Source organism: Castor canadensis, chromosome 2 (assembly GCF_047511655.1).
Source record: "Castor canadensis chromosome 2, mCasCan1.hap1v2, whole genome shotgun sequence".
Taxonomy (NCBI): Eukaryota; Metazoa; Chordata; class Mammalia; order Rodentia; family Castoridae; genus Castor; species Castor canadensis.
This window is the reverse complement of record NC_133387.1, coordinates 121,983,474-121,997,718: the sequence shown is the minus strand read 5'-3', so window position 1 is coordinate 121,997,718 and position 14,245 is coordinate 121,983,474. Positions and strand designations below refer to the sequence as shown.

General features: G+C 40.9%; 1 pseudogene; it reads left to right on the top strand.

Moving 5' to 3' along the window:
- The first annotated feature begins 215 nt into the window (after positions 1-215).
- The window catches only part of LOC141418156 (gamma-tubulin complex component 5-like), a 61,238-nt pseudogene continuing 47,208 nt past the window's right edge, over positions 216-14,245 (top strand).

Sequence of the window (14,245 nt, the reverse complement as noted above, 5' to 3'; positions counted from 1 at the left end):
TGGCTGCTTCTTCCCTGTGTCCCCAAAGCATGGTTTTAACCTCTAGCCATGAGAGTATCCTTCCTTTGGTCTGCAGAGGGCAGTCCTTCTATTCTCCAGGAATTCACCTCTCCTGGTCTCTGCTCACACAGACATGGCCCAGAAAACACTTCTGGGGCCAAGAGGCTGTGCAGGAATCCAGGACACCAGTGTAACAGCTCTCTTCAGGGCACAAAATGTGGTGGCAGCCCTTGCATGGTGTAGGTGTGCACCACAGAGGTGATGCTGAGGCAACTATAGAAGACACCATGGGGATGTGCATCCAGTGCCTAGAGGGGCTCTTCCAGGAGTTGACTGGAGGGCGACCTCTGGAGCGCAGCGGGCCTTGTGGGTGGGTGTGTGAAGCTATAGGGCCAGCGGACTCGGGAGCTTTGAGTCCATTGGTGGAGGTGAGCGGGTGTCCCTGGTGCAGGAGCTCAATATAATATGATGAAACATGTTTCTGGAACATACACATTATATGTATCTGGCAGGTGTTATTTTATATAATGTGCATATAGGATATATGTCATATATTTGTGCAAATTTCATAAATTTCCCAGATTAGTTCACCCAGTTCTTATCTTTCACAGGGTTTTCCTTCTACTATGATTTGACTTCACTTTCATAATCTTTTACTTCCCAAGAGCACAGACCATATTCATTGTAATTTCCTTAACTTTCCCTTATATTCTTGGGAGATATTGAGTTTTACTAATCCTTTTGTTCTGGAGTATTTCAGTAAATTAGAACTACTTTTGTATTATGCAATCTCATTACTTGATATGTAAGAAATATCAACAAATATTCTAACATCAGTGTGTATGTTGACTTCACCCCCATTTAACTTTCTTGTCCCAGCATACTTCTTTCTTACTTTCTTAACAGCCTACTATTTTTATTTCCTTTCTTTACCTCTTAGATATATTGATATCTTAGATATAGTGATAGATAGATAGATAGATAGATAGATAGATAGATAGATCCCAATAAAGTCATAGATAACAATGGCTGTGGTCTCAGTTTCAGAGGTGAATTCTCATGCTTCATTTGAAGTGAAGAACCCTGCCAAGTTGGATAGTGATGCTACTGAAGAATCAGTTGACAGAACACATGTGATTCCACATGTCCTCTTTGAGTCTGCAAGTGTCCTGAAACAGATGATTATCAAAAGAAAATTACTGTTCAGCCAGTGGAGACTAGCATGCAGATTTCCTGGCCCAGCTTGCAGAGGTAGTCACACCTGTGACTCTTAGATGCTGCTAGTCCTTATGACTCTCCATGTAGGATTGGAACTCATTCTCTTCACCCTTTGAAATGTCCAATACTTGATGTAACCTCTGACTATTCTTTCCCCAAATTTCCATGGGTTGTTACTCTGTCAGGCCCTTCTATTTTTATCACCTGCTTGCATTCTAAACCCTGTTCCTATTCACTGCTGCTGTCCTGATTCTTTAACTTACACAGGGAGGTATGGTAGGTAGTCATCCTACTGTATGAAGAGCATCTTTTAGGCTACTAATTGCTTGCAATTTCCCAAAACCCCACATCCTCATGGCTTTTTGTCTTCTCTTCCCAGCTTCCCCAGCTCAACTGCCTCTATCCTCTCGGAGCACAACTTTCATATATGATTTGTGCAGATTCTCCTCTTGTGACTGCTTTGGAAAGCCAGACCAAGTAAATCCTTAATTCTTGAATGGGACATGAAAATGAAAAGTGTTGAAATTAAGAGAAGGAACCCTGATTACAAAAACTAAAGTGTATACTGGGCTGTAGGTGGGAGACATATACTGGTCTAGAGTGAGAGTTGTTTTCAGCTCCATGTGTGCAGATCTGTGTCAATGTGCATGGATTTTCCCAGACTCAATGCCTATAATTCATGGACTCTGACTTTAACTAGAGGATATTAAATGGCTCTGTAAAGGGACATCAATCCAAAAGTATATGCCAAGTGCAGTACTTCAATACTGTATAAATCATGAGCTACTTAGGCATTCTGTTTTCTTCTCATTTATTTTAACATATTAATGTGTCTAATGAACAGTCTAAAATATATGTTTATTGAATGGAATGTAAGTCCAGGGCCAGTTATATTCAAGACCCAATATGATTGGTTGAGAATGCAAGACGAGATTTGCATTAGGCCAGTGTAATTGACCAGGGAGTGATTTGTCTGAAACTATCAGAAGAAAGAGTAAAATCCATATAGCTAGTGGATCAGGAGCTAGTTGTGAGAGTAGGAGATAGGAATTGGTGATCCATTCCATATCTCCAGAATTCACTGCTGTGAAACAAGCACCTGAGAATCTGGAATGTTGTTTGGATATCAGAACTTTTAAGAAGCTCCCAGGTGGTGCTAGCATATAAATAAATATGAAGCATAAAATGAGGGGCAGTGGTTCATTGTAATCTAAGATTGTCAAGATAGAGTTGTCCCAAGTGTGTGACTTACTCCATAGAAAAAGCTGAGCATCCACTAAACATAATGGAATTTATGGTCTCCTGTCAACAAAACAGTACATCATGCCAAAACATGCAGGTGTATGAGTGAGACCTATGCCTTCCATAATTGAAGTACATGTGCAAAACCTGTTTTGAACATAAGATTAAATAAGTAGTAATGGCTGCATTGTAACTCAGTGTACAAAAAATACTTCCTCCAAATACAGAGAGTGGAATGCAGTTTTCTCTTTTCCATTTTCAATTAAAACTTGCAGTTTACATTCTGCCATGTTAACTTCCCAGTCTTTTAATATGGTCAGGGCCACAATTTGAAACTTTTACTTTTGGTCAGTGAATTTCATGAAATAAAATCGTCAACTAAAACTTTTCATTCTCCCTCCCTTGAAGGAAATATAAAACATTAAATCTGAAATTAAAAATTAGTTATATATTTACACATCTGTGCCATTTTTTACTGCCACGAAATACTAAAAAGCAACCTTACTTGAAGAAGTGTTTTGGAAGAAAAAAATACAGAGAGGGGAGAGTGTAGTAAAAGAAAGTGCAGTATCTTTTACTTTAGAGATTTGTGGCTCTAGATATTGGGAATATTCCTAGAAATGGTTATAGTATATCCTGGTGTGGAATTGTCTTCATGAAATTACAGTAAAAGAGTTGGGTTGTGGTTGTACTCACTGCTGTCCCTTCACTCTTAACATTTTGAGTGAATTCTTTCCCGATCTGCTTTGGAATACACTCAGAAGCTTTCTTGTAAATCCTGATCCCTGTCTAGCCAAGGTGACACAACATCCACAGTGCCTACTCTGGTCTCCATTGGTGCCTTCTTTGCTCTCTGTCAATGTTTATGGAAAGGGTTTGCTCCAGGTTTGTCAAGAGGTCATATGGATTCATGTAAAGCTCAACACCAAGGCATCACTGTCTGCTCTTTAGTAAAAGGTAGGACTGGACTTGTATCTTATGCTAGGGGCCCCTTTCAATCTTTTTCATGCTGTGCTTGACAATTTATTTAACAAATATTTTTGATGGTAGTGTCATTTGAACACAGGGCCTCCCATTTGCTAGATAGGCACTGTATCACTTGAGCTGTTCCATCACCTCCCCTTAGCTGAGATACCAGGTGCACTTCACCAAGCCCAGCTTTTTTGTTGAGATGGGGTCTCAGCTATCATTTTGCTCCAGTTCATATCAGACCACCTTCCTCCTATCTCTGCCTCTAAAGTAGCTGGGATTACAGTTATCAGCCACCACCTCAGGTTGCACCAAGTGTTTTTAAGACATCTGCTTTCAACCCATCCTGTCCATTGTATCTAAGTCATGTTCACCTTGACTCTCTGTCACTCTTAATTTCAACTTCTGTAGCCTCTGATATTGCCTGTTGGAAATATCAGGAGGTGGTGGCCTTAAGGCTAAGGAGCCACTTGCAGAGCTCCAATGGGAAGTGCTCCTGAGCATCAGGGGACATGCAGTACCTGACCCATGTGATAACTTGTAGCATTTAACTGTCTTCTCATCCATCTGGCCTCTCTTTCCTTTCCAATTGTCTTTCCACAACCCACAGCCAATACTCAACCCCTTGGCTCAGCCACTCTGTCCATGTACTACAACTGGATTTACCTCATTCTTGTAGGGACAGTGCAAAGATCTGAGCAGAGAGATCATGAGTGCTGAAGATGTGGTCCTGTAGGGTCCTGACAGAACTTTGTATCTATGGAGTTAATTCTGAGAGTGGACTTAGCCCTTACAGCATATTTGTCCTTGTGGTTCCATGGTGTAATGGTAAGCACTCTGCACTCTACATCCATGGATCAACCTTACTATTTAGCTTTTGAAAGGCCAGTTTCCACTACTGCTTAAGTGGCCTAATGTTGTACTTCCTGTTTCCTGCTTAGAGACATGTAGGTTTTGGCCCTGGGAACCTCAGGGTAGCACTGGGTCTCCATGTCCACTGCAGCCCTTGTGAGGCTCCTCAGGAACCCAGTTCCAGAAAATGATTTCTTAGAGAGGATGAGTCCACAGGGAAGTTTCCCATACATCCCATGAGAGCCAACAGGACTGCAGCATCTGACTCGGGCCACCAAGCCTGGACCACAGTACCTAGCATTGGAAGTCCAAAGCCAGGTCCAGGGCATAGTAACCCAGCAGGCTCCACATATGCTCAGGTGGCTTTGAGTGGAATGACTGTGGCCACCAGGTCCCAGGATCCTGCTTTGTCTGCCTCACACCCCACAGTGGCCCTGATTTCTTACTTCTGTACATGTAGAAGTGAATTAAATATGAATTAGCTTTTCTTAGTTTGGCCATGTGGTGATGAGACAAAATTTCCAGGCCACAGCATTTGAATGTAGGGCCTTGTACTTTCTAGGCGGGTACTCTACCACTTGAGCCATGCTCCAGTCATTATTTGCTTTAATTAGCTTTCAGTTAGGGTCTCACTTTATGCTCAGCCCAGTTGAGTACTTTGGCCTCCCACATAATTTGCACTACAGGCATGCACCACCATATATGGCTCTTTTCTTTCTGTTTTTAAAAATAAGGAACACATGGAATATTCTCTTTGTAAATTATTCACATGATGAACGAATACATAGAGAAAACATAAATCCCACTCCTCTGCACTAACTTCCCCCAGGCTATCCATTGTGAACAATATGTAAAACCAGCTCTGGCTCATTTTGTAATTTCCCATTGTGTTAGTTTTTGATAGCTGTGATAAATACCTGAGTGAAACAACTTAACAGAAGACTGATTTATTTTGGTTCACAGTTTCAAAGGATTTAGGCCATGGTTAGCTGGCTCCAATGCTTTGGGTCTGAGGTGAGACAGGATTATCATGGTGGGGAACAGAGCAGGACTGCTCACTTATTGGCAGTGACTGGAAGGGAAGAGAGAGAGAAAGAGGGACTTCTTCCTTCAATCAATCTCCAACTCCCCTTGGAACAATGATGAAATTATTGTTCCTCATGATGCAATATTGCCACCAGCTGGAGATCAAGCCTTCAGCTCACAAGCCTTTGGGAGGTGGGTACTTCACATCCAAGCACAACACCAACTGAACCTGTCTAGTGTAACAGTCTTAATGTCTAAAGGTAAAACCATGTCTAGTCTCTACTCAGGAGTTAGGAGTATCTGAATATTTGGATGCTGGGTTGTGTACATGTGTGCTTGGGAGGCTTTCTGGTGCCTCCGATTTTCCAGACCAAAGGATTAGCTGCAGAAGGTTGAGGATCTATAACTCAATCTTTCTTCTGCCTTCCAATCATCTGTGCATCAATATTTGATACTACAGCACCCACATTCTGAATCCTTAGATGCTTTCTCTACCACTTTTAGTCAGGAAAGGAGCATACCTGTTTCTCCTACCTAGACCTCACTTCTAGTTTGTTGGACTTAAATTCAGAGTGCTGAGTATTGCCCTGTGTTCTTTCCAATGAAAATGAAATGAAATGTGCCTAATCAGTATAGGACTCATGATATGGAGATTAAAAACTGTGCAATCCTATCAGATGAAGGCATTTAGGAGCCAAGAAGTACATTTTGGCACATGGATCATTTTCTGTCTAGAGTCACAGGGTCACACCCAATCACATGGTGTCCAGCTGAGAAAAAGCTCAGGGTAGAGGACTAGAGGCAAATTCCACTCCCTCCCCGAGGCCATATAAGCACAGGTGGGTCCTGACAGGTCAATGGGCCCTGATGGTCAGGGTCCAGACCTAAAGACCAGGGAGCACAGGCCAGGCGGGGCAGCCATCAACTGAGTGCCTAGGTCTCAATCACCCTAGTTTTCTATGTTAACAGTTTCGCTGTGGACTGGGCCTAATAAATGACTGTTTTCCTGAGAGTGAATGGGAGAGCCTGGGTCAGGGACACAACTGTGCAGTGCAAAGGGTAGCGGCTTATGGCAGGACCCAGGTCCTGAATCAGCTACTTCCCCTCACAGCTTCCTTCCAGGGACCAAAACCTTCTGGTTTCCCAAATCAGAACCTGAAGGGTACTCAGAAGGGTAGAATTGAGTTTGCTCTGAAGAACCAGTTCCAGGCCAATTAAAAGCAAAATATAGTTTCCAGTAAACAGTAATATTCCACTGAGATTTGAACTCATATTGCTGGATTCAGAGTCCAGAGTGCTCACTGTTACACCTTGCAACCACAAGTGCAAACCTGCTGCAGGTGAAAGTCCCTTCTCAAAATGTCCACATGAGGCACCATTTCCAGTCAGACTAGTACCTGGGGACACTATCTGCAGTCCCCACTACCTTCTCTCTGCCTGTCTTTGTGTTTGTATGTTGAAGAAGAGATTAAATCCATTTTGGGATTAAGGACCTGAAAATGTGTTTTAGGCCTCCTGGAAACCTCATTGATGTAGTTGGGCTACTAGTTTCCCATTCTGATGTCTGTTTCCTGATGACCCAAGTGTAAACCTTTCCTTTACTTTTCAATTATACTCTCCACACTATTCACTTTTTTCTGAGCATTTGATGTCATGTGGAACAGGATTTTGGGTTTACTGGAAATCTTCCTTCCCCTCCTGTTCCTTTTCTCTCCCCTCCTTCCTTCCTACTCACCCTCTCTTTCCTTTCCCCTCCTCCTATTCTGCTCTGGATAACCTGATATCTCTTTCTACCCATCTTCTTCTCCATCATCCCCTGTTCCCATTTCCCCCAATTCCTTCCACCCATTCATACTTCCTGACAACCTCTATCTCCCCTCCTCCTTTGTTGCTGCTCCTTTTCCTTCCCCTCCCTTCCACTCTGCCCACTACAATACATGCATAATCTAGTCCAACAGAGGAATGCTACCCATCTGAGAGGACTGCCAAGAATAGGTGTCCTGTCACAGGACCCTTTGAGGGTCTGGGTTGGAAGGCCAAGAAAAGTGATCCAAACCCTGTTGCTAGATCTTCAGGACTTGAGTAGTATTGGTTGGGTTGCTTCATTTCTGGCATGACCCAAAGTAGACAAGGTCTAGTTGTAAAAGCTGAATCTACCAAAGTCAACAGCATTAAATTAACTCACTCACATAATCTATTGAGTAGTGAAGGGCCCTGTTTTGTTCAGTATGTGAGATCAATGAATTAGCATATTTATAAGTTCCAAAAATAGATGGTCACAACATGTACTCAAGGTTATATACATAATCATTTTAATCCTGTTGCCAGCTTAGATAGAGCTCTTCTGGGGCTAAAATGTATTCATAAGTAACACATATTTACTGGTGTTTGGTGACATTAAAAATAAACAAAAATAGCTGAGTTTGTGGGTACACATGGGAGGTGAAGACAGTAGGATCATGAGTTCCAGGCCAACCTGGAGGGCTTGTTTCAAAAATCAAAAAGATAGACAAGCACTGATGACTCACACCTGTTATCCTTACTGCCTGGGAGGATGAAATCAGGAGGATCATGGTTTGATCATAGTCCAAGCAAATAGTTCAAGAAACCCCACCTTCAAATTAACCAAAATGAACTGGGGGTATGACTCAAGCAGTAGAACTCTAGCTTTGCAAGTGTTAAGCTCTGTTCTCAATTCCCAGTCCTTCCAATAAATAAATAAGTACATAAATATGTAAAAAGAGAATGAATAAATAAATAAATACTTTAATAAATAAACCTAAGCAAACAAAATATAAATGAAACCAAAACCAAAACCAAAAAAATGGAAGAGGTTAAGGGGTAGAAGTGGCAGAGTTGGCTTGGGTTTAATAAAAAACCAACATCTTCCCCAATGAGAGGAATGAAGTCAACATAGAAATGGAATATTTAGAGATGTGCCTCAAGCAGTAGCGTGCCTGCTTCTTATGTGGAAGCCTGGAGTTCAAATCCCAATTTAAAAAAATCCAAAAGCAGAATCATACCAAAAAACAGGAGAAAAGTTGAATATTGATAAAGGAAAGAAAAAAAATTATTTTTTGTTGGTACTGGGGTTTGTACTCAGCTTCATGTTTAGTAGGCACGTGTTGTAGTTCTTGAACCATTCCACCAGCCTGAAGGAAAGTAAAACATTAAGCACTAGAAATTTATTCTCTTAGTGTGATACATAGCTCTGTGTTCACACATTTCAAACCAGTTAGATATAATAGGTGAATATTCAAAGAAAACAGGACACTTTTATATCAGCAATGTCTTACAGTTTTCACTTGATGAAAAGCCTTACAAGATATGCTCTAATGTTAAAGAAATGGACTTCTGGGTAGCTCTGAAGAAAGCATAACTTGTTGGGAAGCTATTTCCTCTTTGTTGACTTTGGCCATATGTAAGAATGAGCAATGAGAAATAGGTTTAATCTTTTAGGAAAGAGAGGTGCTGATATTGGTTCAAGAGCACACAGCTATTTAAACTGACTGGTGACTGGGCAGCCCCAATCAATAATAACATCTACTGAGACCAGATGGCTTGAGTTTCAAAGTGGACTGACAGTGGGAAGACAGCAGCCATTCCATGACAGCCTCTACATTCTAGTTCTGTTAGTGCTATTCCAGGGCATTACCTGGCATGCAGGGCCCTTCTCCCTCACTCCTGTTGGAGTCTGAGTCACAGGTAATGCCTTTGGCTGTGAATTCTGGCTTCTTGTCCCTTATTTCCAGGACAAGAATTAAGGATGCTCAAGCAGGGGTATTAATGAACTTTCTCTCAACAGTAAGTTAATAATTAAAGTTATAGTCATCCCTCAGACCTGATGACACCTATTTGACTTCAAGTGTTTTGGTTTCTTCTCGACAGTCCCTGGCTTAGTTTCTTCTGCTAGAAACACCACTATGGCAGGATATTTCAGCCCTTTGTCTGCTCCAAGGGCAGAAATGAACATCTCTGAAATGAATGAGAAATTGTGCTGTCAGCTGGAAGCCAGCAAAGGGCAGTTCCAAGACCTGAAAGAGAAATTTTTTGTGTCTGAAGCTATTGCATATACCTTTGGCCAACCAGCTGTGGAAATACAGTTAGTATTGTAGGTTCAGTCACCCAAGTGATGAATGAGTACCTGTTTTATCTATGAGATGTGAAATGTCTCCCAAACTTGATTCTTCACTTCCCTTTTGCAAATAAACTTCATCCTTGCCATATTCCTAAAAACATGTAGACTGACATTTCTCCCTGAATTTGCTGAGGATAGGAATATGGTGACACAAAGGGGCATAAATGGTGTAGTGTGGGACAAGGCTTAAAAATCTTAGTTATTGGTTTCTGATTCAGGAAGACAATTGCCTGCTTTTCTCAAGAACTGGTCAAAATATTTTTATTAGGATCCTTGCTCTACCATGACAGATCCTGCAGGCATAATGTCAGTGTTGAGACCAAGACAAAGGGCTGGCTCTAATGAGCTTCCACTGAGTTTAACTTCCTATTGAGTTCTAATTGGCCAATCCCTGTACTTATCATGCTAGAGACACGGTGACAGAGCATAGTACCTGCTTCAAAAGAGGTACAGATGATCCTGCTGCTGACCGAATCTGTGGCATCATTGGTGACCCAATTTGCTGAGGGTTGCTCACAGGCACCTCTGTCAAAGCCCATATAATCTATGGTGTAACTCTTTGCAAGGTTCAATTTTATCTCTGTTCTACTTCAAGTAATCCAAAGTCCTCATTCAAGACCAGGCTTGGAAGCTGTCTTAGTTAAGGCAAGAGTTATGGCAGTGGAGAGATGTATTATTTCTCCTCAGTAAACATCTTAAGGACCTCTTCACCCTGGATGAGAGTGGTGATAACCAGGCCCAGTGCCTCCAGAAATAACTGGCTGAGGGTTGCTGGCTGGTCAAGTGCCTTGTACTCAAGCTCAGCCCAGGTGAGTTGACCCTAGGTCCTGATTATGCTTAGCTGATTGAGGTCCCCAGCTCACAGACAGTCCCCTTGCAAAGTGACTTTAACCAGCTGTTTTGGTTTCCATAATACTTTTAGGGCCATGGCAAGAGCAGCACTATCTGCATGGGAACACATAAGTTAAATTTACAGTGTGGAAGTCATAATATCTACCTCTTCTATCATCCTCTTCCTGATGAATCAAGGGCTTTGGATGAGGAGGGGAACATCCCTCCAGTGATAAAGCAGAAGGGAGATATCATGGGAGACAGCTTTTTTAGATATAAAATTGTTCCAGATTAAGAACAAAAGCTTCCCAAACTCCCACCTATTTGCTTTCTTCCTAACTCTGGACAATTGATCATTTTATCTTTCCTGAAATTAAGTCTTCTGATCTATAAAACTGAATCACATAGCAGCTGTAGCCATCATAGGTAGGAATGTAATATTCCTGAATGAGTTTATAAAAATAAAGGCCCTCATTCTTAGGGGATTCTTAAGTAGTTTTGAAAGACATACAATAATATACATCCTCCACTGCAGTGACATAGAATAGTTCTATGGCTCTAAAAGTCCACCTTACACCACCTATTCCTTCCTCCCTCCCATACCCAGAACTCTAAAGAATCATATCTTCATATATCACCAGACTTTCCTCCCAGTCTGTATTTTCTCTTTTAGTTATGTTAACCATGTTTTTCACAGAGCAGAGGTCAATTTTAACAAAGTCTAACAAAATCCTTTTTTTCTGAATTGTGCTTTTGGAAATGCATTGTGTCTAAATGCAAACCCATGCTCACCTGGATTTTGTTCATCATCTTCGGAAGATCTGTAAAATGTTTGTAGGCTTGGGGTGTCGTTCAGCAATAGAGGGTTTGCCAGTCATGTACAAGGCTGTGGGTTGCATTCCCAGCACTGGGGCAAAAGACAGTTTATGGTTTATACTTGTGGTCTATAAGCCATTCTGATTTAATATTTTTGGCAGTTATAAGGTCTATATTTAAATTCATTTTTGTGCCCTCTGAATGTCCATTTGTTCCAGCATCACTTGTTGAAAAGATTCGTTTTGCTATTGAGTGTTCTTTTCCTTGTTAAGTATATTTCTGTGGCCCTCTTCCTGAGCTTCATGATTAAAGGATTTTCTCAGGTGTACCTCCATATCTCAGTTATGGTAGTAACTTTGAAGTGTCAGATTTGGGCAGTGACAGCTGTTTGACTTTGCTCTCTTTCAGCACTGTCTTTTGTGGGGTTTTTGACTTTTCTTATGCACTTGAGAATCTGTGTTTGGTATCTTTGGAATAGAATGTTTTTCTTAATTGACAGCACATTGAGTCAATAGGTTGAGTTATGCAGAACTGATTTCTTGATAGCAGCGACATCTCCATACACATGGAATATCACTTCAGGTATATCTATAGTAACTGAGTTATTTGTTCTGTTCTTCCTTAGGCTTTCCTATTGGTATGCACTATATCTTTTCCCATGAATGTCGCAGCAGTAGAATCCAGGGACAGCTAGACAATGTGATGAACTGCGTAATTCAAGATACTTTTAACAGTGTTTCCATTTTCAGCACAATGTGCAATGTGGGTGGTACATCGGTTTGGTAGGTGTGAACTGACAAGTAATAAAACTGAGGCAGAGTATTCATGAGAATATATGAGATGTACACTGCAATATTCTCTTTTCATATTGAAATCTTCTCTGGTTATTTATGTCTCCATGCCCAGAGAGGCTATTGTGTTTTTATGTTCGGTAATGTGGACTCAGATTTAAGTGGACATTTTTTACTTTGGCAGCAGAAAATCATGATGATGAGGGAAATTATAATGAATGGAAATGGCTCCCCTCAAGTAATAATAAATATTCAGAGTGTGGGACAGAATGGGCAAAATATGAAAATGGTCTGCAAATGAACCAACTCAAGAACAGTCACAGTTTTCACAAGGTGTCCATTGTCCTGGTGGTATTCATCAGTACCTAGGTAGAACTGATTAGCCTGTGCAGTCTTTGAGCTCACAGAGTCTACCTCTTCTTTTTTGTGGATAACCTGATAATGAGATCCATACCTGATTTTTGTGCTAGATCTTAATTTCTTGGCAGAGATTTCATAGCAAGGAACATTATCAAACTAAAAACAAAATTGTATAATGTCACTCTATGCACAAAGATTCTTAAAATGCCCAAAGCACTTGGACTCTACAATGTGTCAGGAGCATTGACTGTTCTGATTGATGTAAAAGTCAGCATAACTTATTGAAAAGGTTAAGCCACCGTTACAGCTTTCTGTGAGGGGAATTGAAAATCCTACCTCAGAACATCACTGTCCAGTCAGTGCACTGAGCTCTTCCTCCTGTCTCTTTCCATGAAGACAGCATTACCTCATTTTTATCCCAGGGGAATGTTTTCTTTCTGTTTGAAGGGAGTTTCCCTACCTTATGTTACCACTCCCTTTTCCCTGTATCAGGAGCACCTGGGAGTCTTGTACCTCATCCTCTTGGTTTAATCACATTCTATCCTACCAGACTGAACAGAGAGGGACAGGAGAAGACAGGTAAAGAAGCTCTTGAGAACTCATTGTATGAAGGTATTTAGACTTTCTCCAGTTACCATGACCTGTCTGACACCCAGCATCTCCCAGTATCACTGCTGTTCTGGTGGATGACCATGAAGAATCTTCCTTGGATGCAGTTGGTAAGCATTCCTTTGGAAAGAGAATACATGTATAACAACCATATTCCTGGGGTTCCAGTGGAAATTTCAGAGTGGTGAGCAGAGAGGGAAGATCAAAGAGATTATAAACAGACACAGCCACCACTGATGACTGAGCTTATTCTTTAAGTGGGGACAGTTAAATCTCTCCTGCAATGTTCTTGCAAATTGTTGATCCTGAACAATGTTACACTGTTACAAATATGTTGTAAAACTGAGTTCGTATATGATCATGTTGGTTTTTGTGTGTATATTTATCTTTGAATCTATCGTCCAAGTATGAGAAAAGCCATATGTCTTTTTTGTTTCTGATCCTGGCTAACTTCACTTGTCATGATGTCCTCCAATTGAATCAATTTACCTTCAAACCCCATGTCATTATTTCTTGTGGCTGAGTAATACTCTGTTGTGCATATATATCATATTTTCATGATCCATTCATCTGTTTCAGGGCATCTGGATTGTTTCCAGAGCTTAGCTATTTTGAGTAGTGCTGCTATGAACATCAATGCACAGGTGTCTACCACATCCTGTTTTATGTTCTTTTGGGTAGATGCCCAGACAAGTATCACTGGATCATATGGCTGTTCTGTCTAGTTTTTTGAGGAATCTCCTTAATGTGTGTACTAATTTGCATTCCTACCAGCAGTGTGTAAGGATTCCTGTTTATTTACATCCTCACCAGCATTTGTTGTTATTACCCTTGATCCTGGCCATTCCAACTGGGATGAGATGAAATCTAAGTGTTGTTTTGATTTGCTTCTCTTTTATAACCAGGGAAGTTGAATACTTCTTCATATACGTACTGGCCATTTGTACCTCTTCCTTTGAGAATTCATGTGCACATTTCTTCACTGGGGTGTTGATTCTTTGGGTTATTGAGTTTCCTGTAGATTTTGGATATTAGACCCTTGTTGGATGAGTAGCTAGTATGATTTTCTCCCATATAGTGGGCAGTATCTTTAGTCTAGTCATTGTTTCTTTTACTGTACAGAAGCTCTTTAGTTTAATGCTGTCCCATTTGTGCATTTTTTTCTCTTTGATGCTGAGCCTTTTGAATTGTATTTAGGAAGACATTCCCTGTACTTGTCTGTTCTAGTGTATTTCCTACTGCTTCCTGTAATTGGCTCAATGTTTTAGGCCTTATTTTAAGGTTTTGATCCACATTGAATTCATTTTGGTACACAGTGAAAGACATGGATCTCATTTCAGACTTCTGCATTTGGATATCCAGTTTTCCAACCAGCATTTGTTGAAGATGCTGT